Source organism: Heterocephalus glaber, unplaced genomic scaffold (assembly GCF_053883595.1).
Source record: "Heterocephalus glaber isolate CG9 unplaced genomic scaffold, H.glaber_assembly_v1.0 deba00001442, whole genome shotgun sequence".
Lineage (NCBI taxonomy): Eukaryota > Metazoa > Chordata > Mammalia > Rodentia > Bathyergidae > Heterocephalus > Heterocephalus glaber.
In genome coordinates this window covers 7834012-7854371 of record NW_028258296.1, presented here as the reverse complement: position 1 = coordinate 7854371, position 20360 = coordinate 7834012, and the positions used below count along the sequence as shown (strand labels likewise).

Below are 20360 nucleotides of genomic sequence, written 5' to 3'. Positions count from 1 at the left end.
TTTATCAAAGGACAGTGAACAGTTGGGCAGATGTCTCTTGGTGAGCGGGTCCCTTTCTGAGTTCATGCCAAGTTGTGATGTTTGTAACGGACACTACCTGAAGCTCCTACCATATGAAATTGAAGATACATTTGCCTAAAAGAATTAAAACCCAGATCTGACCAAAGTAATAAAATTAGAACAAGAGTACTCAGTCAGCTGTAAATATCTGAGGCCAATGAAGAAGACTACGAATAATAAGAATGCTTTGCATATAAACGTACAAACTTGTTTGAATCTATTCTTGAAAAGAGCACTGGAAGAAAATCATTCAGCTATCAAAACCAGCTGAGGCCTTTTAAGGTTGAATTTTGTAAGGAAGAATGATGCCCCCTGGGTGACCCAGTCTTTATCATTAAGGCATCAGAAACACCTCTGAGAATAACATGAAAAGTCTGGATCAGGACAGAGAATTTTTGTACAGTGTCAGAAATTGTGCAGATCTCCTGCACCTGTCCATAGATCATGTTAAGAAATTCCTCTGTGAGTCTTTATGACTCAGGGAACCACGTGAGTTTTCACGTTTGGCCAGAAAGCACAAACCTAAAACTAGAACTAAGTCAATACAATGACTTCCCTTTGAATGCCAAAATTCCTAGACAACTTATTCTACACCCATCATGGTAAACAGCATTATCAAGGTAGAATAATTACAAGACATGGCAATCATTTTTTTAAAAGTTGCCAGTGTGTTAGGATAGGAAATAGCACAAATCCAGAAGAGGACCAATATAGGTAACAATTTACCCCAAAGAAAATTGAAAAGTTAAAGGATCAATTAAAAAAAAAATTACAAGCTATCCAATAACTCACTTGCCTTACACGTTCAACTACTGAGCTGTATGAATGATGGACAAATCCACTGATGAGTATAGCGCTCCTACATCCAATCACCTCCACACATGTGAGGCTTTTGGGGGACATGTTAAATCTAAACCATAACAGTTGCTAAGATATGTAAACACCTATCTATTTACAGTTCTGCTCGCACTAAATCTGTGCATTGCTCTTTAGAAAGAAAACAGCAGGGATGGCCTCTTTGAGTCAGAATGCAAGGAATACACTTACAGACCATCTTACAAATGTTAAATTAATAATGTTGTAAGCCAATCTTTAAAGCTGAACTGTTGCAGTTAGTAGAATGCTGAACTCTTGTTATGGTTTAAATTTCCTTGGAGGGAGAAGTGTGGATCAATTAATAATAGCTATTTCTGGTGTTTCATTTGGTTTATTGGAGAAGATTGGAAATGAGATCTTAGAACATTGAAGCCTTGGTCAATAGAAGTTAGATCTCTAATATTAAAGTATTCTGCATTCTGAGTGTGCATGGATGAGCTGGACAATGGTACAAATGTGTGCATAACACTGCAGGTGGATTTTCATGATATGCTGGTTTGAAGTCTTTAGAAGATGCATGAAAGCCCATTTTTATTTTTATTTATTTTTTGAGAGCTCATTGTTAGAGAAAAGCAATAGCCCTTTGTTATCTATTCTGTCTATTCCTTGGCCATTTTGATTTTTGGCCTAAAACCTTTTTTTAAACAATTATGGAGACAAAAATTATTTTTTTCCAATTTGTATTTGTATTGGTACGTGCTTGCAGTACATAGTCATTACTTGCATTCCTTGTGGGGAGTTGGTACATGTTCATGACACATCTCAATTCTTTTATCATCCCCTTCCTCCCCTCCCCTCTTTGTCCCCTTCCCATTTGCAAAAGACCTATCTCCTCCCTATTTCCCACTTTCTATCACTTGTTTTGATTTTTATTTACATTTTGGGTTTCTCATATAAGAGAAATCGTGCTATATTTAAGCTTGTGTGCCTGATTTATTTCACTTAACATTATGGTCTCAAAGTGCATCCCTTTTCCTACCAATGACTCAAGTTTATCCTTCTTTAAGGCAGAGTAGAACTGCACGGTGTATGAATACTACATTTTCTTTTTCCATTCATCTGCTGATGGACATATAGGCTGCTTCCAAGAGTCAGCTATTATGAATTGTACTACTATAAACATGAGCATGCATGTATTGCTGTGATATGATATCTTCAACTCTCTGGTAAGACACCAGATAGCAGGAGAATAGCTGGATCAAATGTAATTTCTAATTTTAGTATTTTGAGGACTCTCCATACTGATTCCCATAGTGGTTTTACTAGCCTACATTAATTTTTACCTGAAGTTTTTTGGAGAAATAATACTGATATATTCCCAAGGGAAATCAGGCCTTGAAGACTGGATAGCCCTAATTAGAGATAGATGTTTCTTACGGTCCATTATTTTTCCCCATTATGACAATTTTTAATGTTGCTCCTGTAATCCATTCAGTTAGGAATTCAAAGCTGAAAGAACTCATTTATTTTGATCACTATTAAGAAATTATAAACTTAAAATATTTAAAAGTATTTTTCAAATAAAGTTATCTCACAAAAGTATTTTCTAAGGTTTTGTATTATGATGAAAGAGGAAAACTTCCACACTGGACAAGGAGTCAGAATACGTAAGTTCTATGACCTGATTTACCATTCACTAGTCATTTGTCCACGGCAATTCAATAAACATCTCTGAGCTGGAATTTTCCCATCAGCACAAGATTATTAGGCTTAAATAAGATAATAAAGTTAAGACACTATTGAAAGTGCTGTACAAGTGGTTAGCATTATTTTATTACCCTCATTTCACTAACTGTACATTAGAAAACTAATTATGACTGTTCTCATCTCAAATTTAATACAGCCTTCCCAAGTTAGTATTGGGCACACACACATTTGCCAGAATGCACAAGACATAACAAAACATCAGTTCCGGTACCTGCCAGAGTATGTGAACTTGGGAAAAACACTCAACTTCCTTTACCCTTGTTGCTTTTTCTGTGAAACATGGGTGTTGACTGATAACTCCTCACTGAAAAGCCATGATTCTCCTTTCTCGCTGATTAAACACAAACAAGGTTTTTCTTCTGAGTCTTGGCAAGCAGATCATAGGAAACCTCTAGCAGACAAAGACAGCAACAATGCTCATGAAAAGTTTCTATTTTTCCTCTTAAAAGAATTTCTAGGTTCCCTCCATCCTCTATTATGATATTGATCTCTTTCTCAATCAAATGGCAAGACCTTTAAACACAAGGTTCACATCTTCCATTTGTTAAGCTTTTCCCCCACTATTCACTCTGCACTTTGTCTAAATTACCTAATCCTGTGATCCTAGTTGTTAGATGTTGGATCTTTTTATTTATTTACTTATGGCTCAAGAAATATTGTCACAAAGATTAGGTCACGGAGAGCTTCATACTGTGACACTTGTGTGTGTGTGTGTGTGTGTGTGTGTGTGTGTTACCTACCCATTATATCTCAATTGTGTATTTGTTTTCTAAAATAAGTTATTTTCTTAAGTAAACTTTTAGCAAAATATTAATTGCATCCAAAAAGACATAGTGCTAAAAGTCTTACAGTGAAACCTACAGCCCTCGTTCCACTCTACCCAGCCCCTCTCCTCTCTGGGTTCTTTCTATCTTTCACCTTCATACTTCTGCTACTGTTTCTTGCTTCATCAATTTTAGATTTTATATGTTGATTTTCTATTTTATATGTTGATTTTATTTCTCTACTCACACATTCTCCCATTATAGTTAGAACACAATATTTATTCATTTCAACTCTCTGTCTTCGGACGCCTCCTTCTCTAGATCCCATGTCTTCCTGTTTCCTAAATTCACTCATTTTGATCACACTTGCTTTACACATGGGCTTCTTAGTGGAAAATAATGTAAGGAGGCAAACTTCTAGAAATGGAAAGAGAATGCTTCTGAACAACTGTGAGAAATAACAACATCAGTGACAATAATAGTGGAGGGCATCATTTTGTGAGTACCCTTATTTACATCAATTATCAAATTCTCACCCCAAAGCCACAGATAGGTCTTGTTGTACACACTTTCCAGATGAAAACATGGAGGCTCCGGGAGGGTGCATAGCTTGATCAAGCTCATAGAGTGAGAAATGAAGCAGAGTTTTAAGCTTGATTTAAATGCAACCGTGCAAAACCTAAGCAAAGAATTATTACTGAGATTATTTCCCAGAACTTCAGGTTTATATCTGCAGGTTCCTCTAAATCTCTATGGACTCCATTATTGGTGCCGGGCATTCATCTCCACAGTGTGGAAACAGCTTTTCCTACAGGGATGATTAGACTCAGCAAACAAGATTCTCAGCAAAAAATTCAAATGGCCATATGTCGAGTCTGAGCACGTGCATATCAGTGCAAACATTCAAACCCTTCCTTGTTAGATGCAGAGCCCTTTCTGCAGTGTGGAAGAGAAAGGCTGCATCTCCTCTTCCTTCCCAGGCCTGCGAGTTTCAAAGAAGCTAAGAGTTTATCATGATTTGGGTTATTAAAGATTATATCTCTTCCAGGTTTTTGTTTTATGCTTTGTTTTTTTTTGCTTTTCCTTTTACATTGCCTCCCCTGGTCATAACTCAGGGGCAGAATTGCTGAGAGGTTAAAAGGAAAGAACATTCCTGCTTCCTAATTACAGAAGAACTCCAGGGAGAATTTGTAAAATTTAAGGCAGAAGAGAAGAGAGCAGGCACTTTGTCAGCAGTAAAATCACTCTGTTTATGGTCTTTCTCTACTTAATTTTGAAATTTGCTCTAGCTTCTTCCTGTAAAAGAAAATTTCAGAGTGGAGCGTCTTCCTTCTGTTGTTAACAGGCAAAATACATCTGGTGTATTTAACATTTTATTCATTGACTAGTTTTCTCTTCAGCAGGCTGCTCCCTGATTGCCACTGGTCAGACTGATTAGAGCAGTGCAGAACATTTTTTCCCAAGGGAATAAACCTCAACATCTCCAAAATTCAGATTCTATTGCTTTGGCTAAATGAATTCCAAAGGCAAGCCATCCATAGCTGTATGAACTTGAAAACTTGGTGCATGTTGGAGTTTATTTTTGCTCTTGTTTTGCACATTATCTTTTGACTATTTCAATGTAAATACACCAATAGTCAACTGTTTTCCGCCATCTTGGATGTCAAATGCTATATATTCTAATGGATTCATTCTAGTTACCTATAAATCTTTATTTAAAAATAGGTTTTATGAGCCCAGAGTTAATTAATTCAAATCAAAAGAGCCATTACTTAGGGAAAATGATTGAATGATAAATTCCCTCTGCTTGCCAACCCCTATATAATTTGCATTACTATGGAGCCTAGAGATCTTCATAATGGTTTCTTATTAATAATAATATAATTTTTAAAACATCAGAGTATATTATGGGCTTCAGTTCAGAGAGTAGATTTTAATAAGACAGTGGGTTCAGAAAAAATTAAAATAATGTTGCATGATTACATTGCTTGAAGTTTCTTAATGGGATGCACTGTTTTCTATTTTCTTGAATGAGAATTGGTCTTTAGAGATTTTTCTCATTTGCCAAATACATCAACCATTTGGAAGAGTAGGCAATTTCCTTGGAGAGAGGCAAGAGACAGCGAGGATGCCAACAGGATTAGGAGGACATCTTTGGGATGAGAAGGGTCATTGTCAGATCACCTTCAGGATGCGCTTCAGTCATGGGATCCAACTTTAGGTTAATAGCTATGAAATTGAAAAGGAACTATGAGATTATAAACTATGAGATTTTTGTATCCTTATATAAAGAATTAGAATTTTTGCATTTATCTTATAGGGCAGCTATATGGATTAAAGTATTAATATATGCAAATCTTTCAGAAGAACTGTGACTGTAATACATACGGAGGGGGCATCATTATTGTTGTTGCATCAGTAGTGGTAACAGTAGCTGTGGCAACATCAGCAATTATTCAAAGACTCCATAAACCATATTGGTCTTGTGTGAAAAGATATCCTGAACCTTGTACTCATTCCTCAATATTATTTTAAGACCAAAATGTACCAATAAAAGGATATACGAAAAAAATATTATTTTAAGAGCTTAAACTTACAACATTGTGTTTGAAAGCATGGAACCTAAAATCAGACTAAATTTGATGGTACATCCTAGTACTGATAATTTATTAGTAGGGCGACTTTTAGCAAATTAACTTAATCTTTTCTAATCCTTGGTTTGTTTAGCTAGAAAAGAACATCATAATGTTGCCTAAGACACATTTATCGCAATCATTCAATAAAATAAAGTATCCAAGTGCTCACTTAGTGCCTTAGAACATAATAAACATTAAGTGGTCATATTATGTTATTTCAAATTATTAATATTAAAATCAAGTTTAGGGGACTTAAGGTGCCTCAGTTTCCAACTGAGATTGTATGGTTGCATGTCTTCATTGGCAGACAGCTTTTTAAAAAGTTTTATTAGCACATGTTTGCAGCACATGCATTTTACAATCATCATGGGAAGTGGGTACGTAAACACAATATAGCTTGTTTCTTTTTTTAATCCCCTTCCCTCCCCTTCCCCCCTCCTCTAGTTTTCCTTTTCCTGTTTTCACTCTTGTTGACATTGTTAATCTTAGTTCATGTTTATGGCATATAATGTCCATGCTCATTGAGATTATGAGGACCTTGTACCCGGCATATCTTCACCCTACCTATTTCCCCTTCTCCCCTGAACCCCTTGCCCTTGGTCCCCTGAGCTCCTTCTCATCTGCAAGAGATCCATCCCCTTGTCTTGTTTCATTCTTCCTTTATTTTTCTCTTCTCTGTACTTGGCCTGACTCAGATGAAAGATACCATATGGTATTTAAGTTTGTGTGTCTGATTTATTTTGCTCAACATTATATTTTCTAGGTGCATCCATTTTCCTACCAATGTCTCACATTTGCCCTTTATAGCCAAGTAGTATTCCATTATATATAGATACCATAACTTCTTTATCCAATCACCTGTTGATGGGTACACAGGCTGCTTCCAGGATTTAGCTATTTTCAATTATGCTGCTATAAACATTGGTGTGCATGTATTGCTGTAGTATGATGTCGTAAGCTCTCTGGGGAAGATGCCTAGAGGGAGGACAGCTGGGCCATATGAAATTTCTAATTTCAATTCTTTGAAAAATCTCCATACTTGTTACCATAATGATTGTATTACTTTACATTCCTACCAACAATGTAGGAGGGTTCATTTTTCACCATAGCCATGCCAACATTTTTTACTTTCTGATTTCTTGATGACTGCCATTCTTTCTGGAGTAAGATAGAATCTTAGCATTGTGTTAATTTGCATCACTCTAATGGCCAGAGAAGTTGAACTTTTTTCCATATATTTGTTGGACATTTGTATTTCTTCCTCTGTGAAATGCCTGTTCATTTCACTTGCCCATTTCTGGACTGGGTCTTTAATTTTAGGTGGTCAAACTTTTCTGAATTCTTTATATATGCTGTCTGAGGAGTAGCTAGTAAAAGTTATTCTCATCCTGTAAGTTCTCTTTTCATTCTATTAATTGATTCTATTACTGTACAGAAGCTTTTTAGTCTGATATAATCCCATCAGTTTCTTGCTATTTCTTGTGCAATTGAGTCTCCTTTCTTATACCTATGTATTCAAGTGTTCGGTCTATTCTATATTCCAGTAAGATTGATGTTTCTTTTTTAATGTTTAGATCCAGGCATACAACTTTTATACAAACATCTCAAGATTTAGGGTAGGAATATAAGGATGTGGCTCAATTCTGTAGAAAGTATGAGTAGCAATAGGAAACAGCAAATTAAATGAATTTAAATTTGTATTTGTCTTTTAAAAATAATTAAATGGATCCTATAGCAAAAAAGAAGTATTTTCAGAAGTCTTTGTAACAACTTAAGTGGAATTCAGGAAAAAATAATAAGTGTATGAGCAAAGAAATGAACATCAGGACACTAGTTCTTGTCTGAAAAGCAAAAAATGTGATTTAGTCCAACTGATTAATATTTTCTCACTACTTTGCAGTATAGACTAGTGTGACATGTGTCTATATCAGTGTCCTAAGATGTAAAGGGCTGCAGTAATACCTCGGTTCATGAACACTTCTGTTTGTAAACAATTCAGTTTGCAAGAACAAACCTATTGTGAATAACATTCACCAAGTTTTTGTATAATGATACCACATCTATTTAGAAATTTTTTAAACTTTGTGAATAAAAGAAAAGAGACATATGCTTTAAAATGTAGAAAGAAATGATTCAGTAGATCTTTAGGAAAGCTTTTAAAATTTGAAATAACTGTGGAGAACCACTACTATTAAATAAACAGAGAAGAGTTTGTCCCTTTTTTAGAAATCAACAATGAAATTATTCTTAAAGATATTATTTCACCTCAGACATTGGGACAAAATGGGTCATTGTTTCCAGATAAGTCTAAAGGAACAATCTCTTATTTATTCAACACAAACCTTAGAAGCACTGCAAAACTTTTAAAGCATAGAATGAGATAATGACATTCTTGTTAAAAGTGTCGGAATTAACTCATCATTAATTGTTCCTCAAAGACTTCATCTTCTGCAGCCAACAAGGGTTGACATCATTTAGAAAGGACCGAGGCAGCCTCTGGAAAGGGCTTGGGATTGAAGATATAAATTTGGAGCCTGATTCTTGACTTACAAACTAAAAGACTGGGAAGATTTTAATCTCTTCCAGCCTCTGTTTACTTGTCTGTAAGTTGGAGATAAGAGTACTTTATTTCACAAGATAGTGAAAGGAAGTGAAATACTATGTGTACAAAGTATAATAGGAATTCAATCACTTATAGCTAATACTAACACTAATGAATGTCAATGGCTTTTGCAGAAATACTTTTATGGTAACTTCAGAAATAATATGAGTTGTAATTGTGGTAACAGTAAAATCATTCTGTACTAATAATTGACACTCAGAACTCTCATAGAGTTTCTGAGGCCTTTTAATGTCTGTAATTTTATTTGATCAAAATTTTAGGTAGATACAGAGCATTGTTATTCCCATTGTGATAGATAAAAATATCAAAACATCATGTTGTACACCATCAATATATAAAATTATTACCTGTCCATTGAAATACATTACTTTAAAAAAACGACAGACTAGATGTAGTGTGTGAGCTCTGGAGTTAGACTCCGTTCAGATACAGCATCCACACCTGCTTTACAGGGAGTTACTTACCTGAAGTTGACTTTAGTTTTCTCATTTGGTCCGTGGAGATAGTGGCCGTATCCTGAAAAAAGAAAAAAGCCTGTGACATTTTCCCAAGGCCCACTCTACAAAACTAGAATGATTTCAGTTATTCAAAGCTCTCAAGAGGCTGATCCAACCTCCCATACCAGGTGTTTGTGTCTAGTAACACTGATCTCAGCCTTTTGCCAATCTTCCTCAAGCATGTCATACAGATACACTTTCATAGTTGTGTTCCTACTGTTTTCTTTGCCTAAATGTTCTCAATTGAGAGCTTCTATTCATTCATTGAAGTGCAGCTTGAAAGTCACTAAGAATTTTTTTCCTTATGCCTGCTTTAGAGTCAATGACTCCCTTTTGCTTTGCACATCCCCCTAACTCCTTCCTGCCGCTGTGGTTACTTCTCACCATTCAGCATGTCTGCAGGTCAGCACTGAGAACTCCTAGCTCCCCCCTGGATTGTCAGCTCCTCAAATCAGAAACCACATCCTTTTAATCTTAGTGTTCTGGCCTCTTCCATTTCCTCTCCTCCCCCGACCTCCAGCCTCCAAATCAGCGAAGGCTTTGAAGTACAGACACAGAGTAGACACAAATATTTAATGACCACACAAAATTCTGAGCATCCATCAGAAAATGCAAGGATGTCCAAGAGGGGTTTTAGCTGAAAAAGATAAGGTGTATAGAACTTCCTATAGTGCTGGACAGATTCATAGTACATGTTTCAGCAGGTGGTTTCTAATGAGACGTGGGAACAGAGAGACGACGATGCCCGCATTTTTGACATCCATGTTCCTCAGAATGCCTTCTTTTCCTGCCCAGTAAAGTTCTCTCGGTGCCATTATTGGCAGAGTTTTCAACTGGGCAGAGGATTAGTCTTAGTGAGTGCATTCTTGCAGTCCTCCATTCGGGTCCTGCAGTAAGGCAAAGGGACAAGAGCATTTCATAGATTCAGCTGTGTGGCAGCGGCCTCAGCTGGGGAGCGTGGAGGGGTTGGCAGGAGCAGAGCAGAAATAGTCTGGGCTCTAGCTGCACAGCCTAAGTGGACTGGGTTCGGGATCCCACCTCTCTGGACCCCATTCAGCACCAGCTGTGGAGTCAGAGGCCAGCGGTAAAGGGTGGAAGCTCACTTCCTTTCCAAGAACCCAGAGCCTTTCAAGAGAAACAAACTCTGACCCCCTGCTTTTGACGAGCCAGGCTGAGTAGTGCCAGCATAGCACCAAGCTTCATATTAGTGACCTTGGCAATGCTCTTCTGCCTCCTCATGTGCTCCTGTCACTTGGCCACAGCTCCCCGTCCTGCAGGTTACCAAGCACTCAGACTTCCCTCGGTTCACTCACTACAGTTTGACACAGACTGCAAAGTGCTGAGCACTTCCAGAGAAGCCTGTCGCTCCCCATGGTCTCTCTGGAATAAACTCAGAGGCCACAGAGCTGTTGTGCATCACTGCTCTGTCGTTGCACATCAAGGCCACATGCGCATGGTCCAGCATGGCCAGATGCTATAGTGTAACTGTGCAAGACCAGTTCACATTTCTGTACTTACTGAATTTCTGAGGAAATGAATATAGTACCAGGTTCTCTTCGCTCCTCAGACATCACTAAGTCCCCATGGCAGAGATGTATTTATTGGCATCCCATGTGCACTTGTGCACTTTGCATAGTGGATCAAAGACCCAGGAGCTTGGGGCCGGGGATTTAGTTCAGTGGTTCCACCGCCTGCCCCACAAGCTCAAGGACCCAAGTTCAATCCTCGGAACCAAAAAAAAATTTTTTAAAAGACCCAGGAGCTTCTCTTGGTCTCCCTAAGAGATTTCCCTTTAGCAGGTACCTCATCTGTAAAATGTTCTGCTTTGTTGTGGGAGGGGATACCTAACAAAGGAAGGACACTGATCCTGGAAAACAAATGAATTAAAGATAAATGTATTCCACCCTGAAGGAAAGGGAGAGTGAGAGTCTTAAGAGAATATTTGGTGTTGGGGAAAACATAGGTATGTATGTCCAGAAGTAACATCCACATTCAGTGTTAGAAGAGGGAGAAACTTAGCAATGAGGGACCTCATATGTATAAGGGGAAAATAAAGTTAAAGGAACTTATTTTCAAGTATCTGATGAAATTAGCCTCAAAGAATTCTTCTATTTATGTATATTTATGTTCTATTTATATATATTGTGGGATGCAAATATATTTTTGCTGTAATGTTCAAGTCAGCATTGATGCACATTCATGAAAGACTTCTAAGATGATGGTTGTTGTGCTAAGTGCTTAGCACCTGCTTCATGAGAGAGAGTAATAGTGTAGGGTGAGCTTTTAAAGTATTCTCTCCTCATTTGTTGGACCTTTAAAGGAAATCAAAAGAAACGAAGGACAGACTTCCTTGCTTGCCCAAGTGTCTCCTCTTTACTGATTAACACTGGGCTGTTTCCACTTGACTGTGTGGTCGGGGAGGGTGTATTTTTGAGATTTCAGTGATGGTTGCTTTGCACAATTGATTCCACTGAATCCTGGAACTAGGAGAGCTGGTAATGACACATCCGAAAGTCAGGATGACTTCTACTGTCCAACAGAGCCCTGTCTTGAGGATCTGCGGAGAATTTGTGTCCTTGTAGAGTATCTGATTATTCTAGGTCCTGTTAGAGAAGGAGGATTTCTAGTGAAGGGAAGGGATTGAGTATAGAGTTGAGGGTCAGGCGCCTTTCACTGTTAGTCAAGTGTCAGGGTTAAGCCAGCTCGATACACACTGGAAGCTGCCTATGAAGTGAATTACAACTCAGAAGGTAGCTCTTAGCAATGAAATTCAAATAACTTGCTTCTTTTTGCATAAGAATTTCAATCTTTCCTTTATTTTCTGTGAAATGGAACTGTAATATTTTTCATTCTGCTCCAGGTGAACATTTCAGAGATAATCTAATGTTTTGATTGCTAGTAATATCTGATAGAAATAGAATTGTGAAGCAGTATACATCAGATAGTTAATCACTTTGGTTCCATTGTAATATTTCTCTGATAATTCAGAAAGTACTTCATTATTTTACAGGACCAAGATCATTTTTATGATCATTGATAATTATTCGGTGCTATGTGAAATTATTTCTGCTATGTGAAATGTTTGTATGGTTGATTCTGGCACAGAAATATTTGCTTTTAGCACCTAGCATTTAGATTTCAATCAGTAAGTGACATTCCAATGAAGAGTTTTCTTTAATTAGCTAATACATTTATCTTTTTGTTTTCAATGTCTATCCACATCCTTGTTATATTCTAGTTTAAAGATAAGAAATTTTATGTTAACCAAATACCCATTCCCAATAATATTCTTTTATCCTAAAGACTTGCATGCATGTAGCTCATAAAAACATACTCTATAATAGCAAAATTCTTCCACAGAATCATAAAAGTGAGTAGGGACAGAAAAGAAGTTAATGCAAGTCCAAAAAGTCCCTTTCAAAAGGCAATTATCCCCCCTCTAAAAAATAAAATACCTTTCCTGTTGAAATATAAGTGGACAGCAAAATGATTTTAATAGCAACAATAACACATTGACACTTATCTGATTTGATACTGCTAATTTCCTTCTGAGGGCAGTGGGGCTGATGTCATCGTTGTCCCTATGTCAGCCTGAGGAACTGAAGCCTTGTAAAATGGAGGCAGCCTTTCCGGTCTTCCTGATTCCAAATCCAAGCTCTTTCTGCTGCATCCTCTTGCTGTAAGCCCAGTATGGGGAGGGGGCAGATTGCTGTTGCTCCATGGTATGAGGCTGCACCAACTCTCACCTTTGAAAATGCCAAAATATTGTACAGCATACACTTTGGGGAAATTATATGCAAACTGTTTGAAATTAGCCTTGAACTTCGGAGTATAACACGTTACGGTCCCGTAAATCCAGTCTCCTTGTGCCAATTCCTAAAGCATGGGGGACAAAAATTTTAGCTAATAATCTTCATTTTAGGTTAGTTATGATGAAACTGTTAGTTTCCTTTTATTATTGTGGCTCCTCTTTGTATTACTTTAGGTTTTCCCTTGACAGCTGCTTGGAATTTCTTCTGGTTGATGAGATGGCTATATAGTTACATTAAGTCTTGGTCAGCTTAAAAGAAAATGGAAATCACAATTTTAAAAAGAATATAGAAGAGTATTTCCCTGCTTCTTATATAAATTCTGAATGTAGACAGCCCAGGGCTGATCTGGCCATTTCCTGATTATCAGAGATTGAACCTAACTGTATCTGTTATTCTTAGTGTACTGCCTCATATATATTTATACAAGAGATGAAATATGAAAATATTATCTCTCCCAATCTGTTAGGTGTCTGATATGCTGAGTTTCTGTTCTCTAAAATGAAGAATGAATTCTACGAACAACAGAGGTTAAGAGTAGGAAATATTTATTGAGAGGATAGCTCCTGAGAGCCAGGAGGGGACCCGAATGGGTAGCCAGGGACCCTACTTTTCGGGGCAGTTTTATAGAGTAAAACCCACATGGGTGCGACGTGGGTTACAGTTGTGATCAACCAATAAGGTTACAAGTATAGTTGCTTAGGAAATAGTGATCCAATCGGGAAACAAGACACGTCACAAGGGTGCATGGAAAGAACAAAGACTTCTTTAGGACATGATGGAGCTGGAGGTCTTGGTCACCCACTGGGGCGACTGGTGTCTATCTAGACTTGATTAAGCCTGGCGTTTGTCTTTTGAGGAAGCATGCAGACGGGTCATTTTGTCTTTATCTTGAGGCCTGGTCGGCAACAGATGTGTCTCTGGCCACAGCTGTGATGTGTTTCACCTTTGAGTCTCTTGAGGACCTAGCTCTCTCTGACTGCCTACAATATTTCTACTGAACTGGGCTGTCTGTAGAAATGGTACAACACACTGGCTTAAATTCCAGCCTTTAGCACGCCTTCTGGTCAGCAGGAAGGAGAAAGGAGGAAAGAAGGAAGGGGTGCATCATCCCTTTAGGGCTTCCCAAATTCTCATCATTTCTGCTCAGATGCAATTGGCTGTGATTGGTCTGTGTCCACCCCTTGCTGAGAGAGAGGTGCCAATTCAGTTTTAGTTGGTACCTGCCTGATAATCAGGGCTTGTCATCAAGAGCAGAGGAACAGGTTCCAGAAAGCAACTGTGATCTCTGCCACACAGAACGGTTGCTTCCTTATTGTACCTGTATCGCGTGACTTTTTAAAATGTCTTCCCTCCACACGAGTTACTTTATAGCAGAGAATTTACCAAGGTTCTGCCAGAAGATTGGAGCTATTATATTATTAAGAGCAAGAGAAGCTGAATAATAAATAATTGACGGTATTGGTTTGTATTTTAAATAAGCAGGTAGCTTTTAACTTCTTTTCTGTAAGATCTAGATTCCAAGTGGCCATGTTGTTTACTAGTGGAGAACATTTGTCATTCTTTCAAATCTCTTAGAGAAGTGGGAACACAACGAGAATTTAGGCTCATCCTGACCATTACATACAAACAATTTAGACTACATAGTGAGCACTTCTTAATCTTCTATGGATTATAACATTTTTATCAGTTTTGAGCTGAGATGTTTTTCTTTTAATGCCTGCGATGGTGTCTTATACATAAAAGATATTTGGTGCTAAACTGAATTGACCTTCACTTCTAAGTTGAATTTATTTGTCACATATAGAAAAGACACTTGATAGCTTCTGCTATATCCAATCAAGGACAGTGTTACCCAGGGACTGACTTAGTTGGATTGTATTAGATGCTTGTGAGTTATTGATATGCATAGTAGGCACCCCGGGGATCACTTCCCAGCTATGTGTTTAGCCCCAGAAGGTGGCCACACCTGCAGCTTCCTAGTTTGGGAAATCATCCAGTATACTGAAGTGCATAAAGATTAATCAAAGCAACTCTGACCTAGAGAATGCAGATTAATTTATCATGAAATACATTACTCAGTACAATTACCATATTTATGAGTCTCTAATCTTATTTAATCCTTCTCAGCTATTGATTTGGTAACACACTATTAGTGTGCATTTGATTATTTTCTTTTTTTTAGCTGAGCCACTTTGCCTGTGGTCTTCCCTGTAAAAGTAAATAGAATCAAAATGAGATCCCTGACTGGTCTCTTTAATTACAAGTTATACAGCAAAGCATGGTTTACAACTTTTTAAAGATTTAATTTATCTTTAGACACGCATTCTGCTTTCACAGTTGAAATATATTTTTTCTTTTTTATTGTAGTACATAAGTACATAAGGCAGTACATAAGATTACCTTCATCATGGGGAGTTGGCACATGTATGTAACACATCTAAATCCTTTTTTCTATTCCCTTCTTTTCTCCTCCCTCAGACTCCCTCCATTTCTCCCTCCATCCTTTTTCTACACACACACACACACACACACACACACACTGTACAGTGTGTGTGTGTGTGTGTGTACGTAGTACACAATGATGACATTTCTTATAGGGACTTTGTACATGCATACAATACTTCACAATTCTCCTTTTTTTAAAATCTCACTTCCCTTTCCTCCTTTCCCCTCTGCCTGTCTCTGGGTTACCTTCCCATAAACTATAGATCTATCTCACTATTTCCTATTGTTTATCTTTTATTTTGCTGTTCACTTATACTTTGGGTTTCTCTGATAAAAGAAACCCTGCAATATTTAAACTTGTGTGTCTGATTTATTTCACCTAACATTACATTCTCAAGGTGCATCCATTTTCCTACAGATGACTCAAGTTTATCATTCTTTGTGGCAGAGTCGTACACCATGGTGTATAAATACCACATTTTCTTATCCATTCAATTGTTGATGGACACATAGGCTGCTTTCAAGATTTAGCTATTGTGAATTGTGCTGCTATAAACATGACTATGTGTGTATCGCTGTAATACAATGTCTTTAAATCCTTTGGGAAGATACCTAGAAGGGGAATAGCTGGATTGAACAAAATTTCTAGTTTTCATTTTTTAAGGAGTCTCCATACTGATTTCTATAGTAGTTGTACTAGTTTACATTCCCATCAACAAGGACGAAGGGTCCTTTTTCTTGCAGAGTCAGCAGCATTTGTTACTATTTGATTTCTTGAAAATACCCTTTGTTACTGGAGTAAGATGGAACCTCAGTGTTGTTACTTTGAATTTTTCTAATGGCCAGTGATTTTTTTGAACATTTTTTTCTCGTATTTGTTGGCCATTTGTACTTCTGAGAAGTGTCTGTTCATTTCAGTTGTCCGTATTTTGACTGAGTCTTTCAACTTTTTTGAGCTCTTTGTATATTCTAGATATCAGTCCCTTGACTGAGAAATAGCTGGCAAAATTTTTCCTGTTCTGTAGGTTGTCTTTTCACTCTGTTGCTGGTTTCTTTTGCTGTGCAGAAGCTTTTGAATTTGATGTGATCCCATTCATTGATCATTTGAGGTAAATATTCCTTCCTTCATGGTTTCCTACAGCTCTCCCTTCCTTTAGATGGCACTGTGTGAAAGAGAAAGCTTACATGCTTGGTAAAAGGAGAGGTAGCTCGTCCACATGGAATCCTGCATCTTCCGTGGCCTCCCTAGAGTTGGCTCTTGTTTGCCTCTTTGCTGGACAGGTCCTGGGGAAGTCTATATACTGTTTCCTCACCCAATTCGTGCCCTGTCGTCCATCTTGCTGCCTTGTCCTGCTGGACTCGTGCTGGCATTGAAGATCCTCAAGGCTCAGCAGCTTCTTTCCTCTACTGCTTTGGGCTCTTTGCCCCATAGGACCTGCTCTCTGACAAGTCAGACTGCAGCAGCTCCACAACAGTCCCCTCCCTAACCCCCCAGAAGGTTCAGGAGGCTGAGTGAGATACAGGGAACTGTGACCACCCCCTTCTGTGTACACATGTGCTGGGACACCCTGTGAGGCTGCACCCTCAACAGCTTCTACCTGTTCCTGCTTTCTAGTTGGGGTTCCTATTCTTCTCCTTACTTCCTGTAGTTCATGCTGAGGCAGTAGTAATGGAGGACTAAGGACATCATCTCCAGCTTCTCTTCTGTCATTGTCCTCTCCCCCAGCATGAGACAGACTTGTCTGCAAAGTTTCTCCAGGCAAAGTTCCCCTCTCCCCTGCACCCGTTGGCACTCATGCTCCATTTCCCTAGAACCACAATGAAGGAGGCACAGGAAACAGTACTTCTACCAATCCTAGCAACTGTACTAGGGAATATTGAAAGATTTGGAGAATATTGTTCTTTCCAGCTCAGTTTTTTCCTATGAAAATAAATCTGGAAACATAGGCTCTTTTAGGAACTAGCCTCAGGTGAGAGTCCACTTTTGGGGATGAGACTGCATCTTCCTTGTTCTGAGAGCCAATTGTAGAGCAGATTAAACAATCTCAATGAATTGGGGAGTTTCGAAGATGGTGCTGGGAAGAGCTAGTCCCTAGAGTATTGGACTGTTGATACCAACAACTATTCTTACTTTTGCATGGTTTATCTTTTCAGAGCTGGGGGAGGGTATAAAAGATGAAACAAGAAGTGAATTTGACCAGGTGAGTGTGATGATCACTCAAGCATAGAGAAAAGAAAACTCCTTTTACATAAATAGTGCATTCTACATCGAGCCAGCAAATAGTAACTAGTGTCACTCAGTGTCAGGTGTCACTCAGTGTCAGGTGTCATGCTGGGTTCTTTGGAAATACAGCATATTTACGACACAGTCTGTGATTTCAAGGAGATAGACAGTTGTGGAAAAGATCACTCATTCACTCATCAAATACTTAGTAGTTCATGCATGTGATACGTGACCCTAAAGCAGAACTAAAATAGATATGAAGGTTGTCCCCATGGAACCTAGAGTCAGATGATATTGATAATTGGCTATACCCAAATACCACCCCCTCAATTCTAGTTACTTGAATCTCTTTTCCTGCAAGATCAATAAAAAGACTCAAAGTGAATTCTGAGTGGCTTCATGAGATGCCATTCCTCCTGAATCCTCTGATGAATCCAGGCAGTGCTCAATGTCCCTGCTGTCCCTCCCCAGGCCTCCGGCTGCTGTTCTGGGTTGCCCTGGGTCACTCAGCCTCTCTCTGCCCTGTTCCTCTAGGTGTTGTTCTCGATCCCCAGACACCATCCCAAAGTGTCTGTGGCTCTGTCTTCACCTGCTCCAAGTCTCCACCCACTCGAGTGTCTCATGTATTTAGATATTTAAAATATCAAACATTTTCAAGTATTGTATTTATTGATTCTCATTTTCATTTGGTAAATAATAATTGCGTACCTTATACACTTGCGGTGTTCTTGTTTTGGTGTTTCCTCAATGGCAAGATCAAATCAAGCTACCAGATCAGCCACCTCTTCATAAGTAGCTATTCTGAGAATTCCACCTCAGGCCCTGGTGGCTGGGGAGAGAGGAAGTGAAAAGCTGGAGTGGACTTTAAGCCAGAGATAATTCCTAAGGTTTATTGACCGTTCCTTTCATAGAAGCTGACAGATGGACACTATCTCTCCCTCTCAGCTCTGTAGATGTGGAAGGGGAGGGAGGGAGAGGGAGGAAGTTGGAGAGGTGGATGGGAGCCTTCAGTGCCAGGAAATAAAGACCAGAATAAAGACCAGGTCTTTACTTGAAGGATAATAGGAAAATAACAAGCAATTCTGTGAAGGACTTGTGTGGGAATGTTTGTATATGTACATGTGGGATGATCAGGCTTTTAAAAAACTATGAGGCAATAGAGGCCAGGGATTTAGCTCAGTGGAGCCTCGCCTGCCTTACAAGCACAAGGGACTGAGTTCAATGCCCAGGACTGAAAAAAACCCAAAAAAAACTAGGAGGAGAATGGCTTCATTAACAGTATCAGGTGGTCTATACTCGACGCCAGTGAGCAGGCGCAGTGTGTTTGTGCTGGTGTTTTCCCTCCCAAATGCAGACTCATCGGACATCAGAAATTCCTCTCCAAGGCCCTGGGAGGGAGGAATACTCCAGGCCAGTCACAAATGATGCTCCCAAAGTGAGAGGCAGCAGGGGTAAGACTGACCCAGCTGACCTACCCACTGCTGTATAGGAACCCTGTAGAGTGACTTTAGGGGGGGGAAGTTCCTTCCCAGGTGGCGGCAGAAGCAGATGGTTCCAAGCAGGGTCACTGTGAGGACAGTGGTGATTTGATTGGTCCAGAGGCACTGGAATCACTGAGAAAAGGGTCATGTTTCCCACCTCACCTTCTGTGGAAGGTGTTTGCTCTGTTTAGTAATTTAGGCTCTTGGGGTGTAAGAGAGAGAGCACCCTTGGTTTCTTGAGTGAAGGGTTTATTGCAATGGACTGTGAGGTCTGCAGTTTGTAGGCTCGAGTTGGAGACTCACACGGGACTCCAAAAATCCTCCTCTAGTGGCAAAAATGGAATTTCAGACCTGGCTTCCACCTCCACCTTTCCTGGACCTAAGTTTTTACACCTGACTAATTTTGTTTCCATTACCAATTGCCTATTCTTCCTTTCTGCTGCCAATATAATTTCTTAACTTCAGAATCTGCTCCCTCATGAATCTGGTACTGTTGCTATTCTTCATTTTCCTGGCATTTCCAAAATCAGATTCTCCAGAATGGAAATCTCTGCCTGTCAGACCATTAACCTGTATGGTGAGGTCTTCAGTCAGAGGCTCACCTATGACTTGGGTTGCTTACCTCGTCCAATCAGGTAAGCCTGGGATGCTTTATAAAATAGGGAGACGTATGGTTTTCCCTGTGGCAGAAGTTGTGGGCCAGGGAATTTTCCTTTACCAAGGCCAATAGGAGAAGCTAGCATAGTAAATGTCATGTCTAAGGTTGCTGAAATAGGAATAACTAATACTTCTTGAACAGTGCTTACTTCATGTCCTTGTGTCAGGTATTGGTCTAAGCACTTCACCTACATCAACCCTTTTAATCCTATCAACAGCTTTATAGGGTAGTTACTACCATTACCCTGTTTTTCTGAGGAAAAAACCAAGACCCAGCAAATTGAAATAACTTCCTCAAGGCCACACAGCTAACAATAGTGGAACCAGGCTTCTAGCTAAGCAGTATGTCCTAGAGCCCACTGTCTTCTCTGTGGGATCTTAAGAAGGATGGGTAGTTGTGTAGCCTAGATACAGAAAAGTTACCTTCTAAAGGAAGTTGTATCCACATATTCGATGCATAATAAGGGAAGAATTGAAAATGACAGAGTGATTAGGGAAAAAGAGATTTCCTAGACACAAAAAATATGAATCATTTGGAATATGGATTTTATGAAAACTTTTTTTTCAATGAAAAAAAT

At 38.9% G+C, this 20360-nt stretch overlaps 1 protein-coding gene and 1 long non-coding RNA gene across 6 annotated transcripts in view; one reads left to right on the top strand and one right to left on the bottom strand.

The window, feature by feature from the left end:
• Ptger3 (prostaglandin E receptor 3) overlaps nt 1–20360 on the top strand; it is a 169923-nt gene that overhangs the window by 39482 nt on the left and 110081 nt on the right. The window lies entirely within an intron of this gene.
• Nucleotides 2473–19552, bottom strand: LOC147827586 (uncharacterized). The gene is made up of 3 exons (XR_015451919.1): nt 18353–19552; nt 9131–13039; nt 2473–5636 (listed from the first exon to the last, which is right to left on the bottom strand). It is a non-coding gene; the product is annotated as an uncharacterized LOC147827586 (long non-coding RNA).